Source organism: Megalobrama amblycephala, linkage group LG16 (assembly GCF_018812025.1).
Source record: "Megalobrama amblycephala isolate DHTTF-2021 linkage group LG16, ASM1881202v1, whole genome shotgun sequence".
NCBI classification, from domain to species: Eukaryota; Metazoa; Chordata; class Actinopteri; order Cypriniformes; family Xenocyprididae; genus Megalobrama; species Megalobrama amblycephala.
Genome location: NC_063059.1, coordinates 29,903,667 through 29,905,676, shown reverse-complemented (window position 1 = coordinate 29,905,676; position 2,010 = coordinate 29,903,667).

The following is a 2,010-nucleotide window of genomic DNA, read 5'->3' as shown; positions in this document are numbered from 1 at the left end:
CCCTCCACTAATATTGGCACCCTTGGTAAATATGAGCAAAGGTAGCTGTGAAAATAAATCTGCATTGTTTATCCTTTTGATCTTTAATTTTTTTAAAAATCACAAAATTCTAACCTTTCATTTAAGTAAAACAATTGAAAATGGGGGAGAAAGCTCATTATGAAAGTTCCAGTCGTGTTTGACAACTGAAGCAAGGAAGATTTTTCTTGAAAACCCTCCTGAACAACTGTATGGAGATGTAGGTGCTGTTTGAACATATTTTTTAGGCTTTTTGACCCCGAGACTCAACTAATCTCTACAATTCTTCAGCTGTGATCCTTGAAGAGTCTTTGTCCACTCAAACTTTCCTCCTCACCACACATTAGGATGATTTAGACCCGTCCTCTTCCAGGCAGATTTGTAACATCTTTAGTTGATTGGAACTCCTTAATTATTGCCCTGATAGTGGAAATGGGGATTTTCAATGCGTTAGCTATTTTCTTACAGCCACTTTCTATTTTGTGAAGCTCAGCAATCTTTTGCTGCACATCAGAACTATATTCTTTGTTTTTTTTCTCATTGTGATGAATGATTAAGGCAATGTGGCCTTTGTGTTTCCTCATGTTTATACTCCTGTGGAACAGGAAGTCATGGCTGGACAATTTCATGTTCATGATAACTCTGGTGTGCTAAAAGAATGTAAATATGAATGGGAATATACTTCAGAGATATTTTACTCATAAGAATTTCTAGGGGTGCCAATAATTGTGGCCAACATGTATTGGAGAAAAACATTTATTTCATTATCCCCCCCACTTTCAATTGTTTTACTTCAATAAAAGGTTAGAATTTTGTGAATTCTTTGAATGAAAGATCCAAAGGATAAACAATGCAGATTTATTTTCACAGCTGCCTTTGCTCTTATTTATTAAGGGTGCCAATATTTGTGGAGGGCACTGTAGCTGTTTCCTGTTGAGCAAACAAAAGACCCTGACATATTTCAGGTCGAAAAGCGTTGCTGAGGTTTTGCCCTTTCTTTATATGTTTTTGCCAAAAAATCCTTTCAATGAAAAGTGACTAATAAAACCAAAGCACCACTGCTATAATTCACAGCATTGTGTCTTACCAAATAGTGGTCTTTTAAGCAGTTCCTTACACATAAAGGTGACACATTTATTAGATCTGAGAATATTTTTCTTCAAATGACTAACAAGCCTAAATGAAACTTTTTAAATTTCATTTATTGTGTGAAACCATCATGTGAATCCAGAACACATCATTTCAAGTTCAATAAACATTAATTTATAAAAAGATATCCCAGGTACATGGAAATGTACCAAACAGATACACTGAAGCTTGCTCATATCTTTCTGTTGTTTCATAAAGGAGACAAGTAGACATTTATTTGTTCATGGGAAGGAGTCGTTGATCTGATAAATTTAATCTGATCTTTGCAATAGTGTGAATGAAATGAAATGAAAATTCTGTCATAAATCATTTACTCACCCTCATGCTGTTCCAGACCAATAAGACTTTTGTTCATCTTCTGAACACAGATGAAGATATTTTTAATAAAATCTGAAAGCTTTCTGTCCCTCTATTGACAGCTACATAACTACCACTTTGACACTCGAAAAAGTTCATAAAGAGATTGTAAAATGAATGAACTGGTTTAGTCCAAATTTTCTGAAGAGACAATCACATTATATGATGAACAAACTGAATTTAGGCTTATATTTAATATAAACATGAACTCACACATCAGTTGTGGTAAACGAAAGCTCAAGCATGATTGCTTGACGTATGTGAGAACCAGTGAGGTTCATTCTTGTGTTATGCAGCACGTTTGAGTTTCCGCAAGAACCAATGAGGTTTGTTCTTGCGTGTCAAGCAGGTTCGGTTGAGCTTCTGTTTATGTTCGCTGATCAATGTTTATATGTGAATAAATTCCTAAATTCAAACTGTTCATCATATAAAGTGATCGAGTCTCTTCAGAAAATTTGGATGAAACCGCTCAATTCATATGGATTC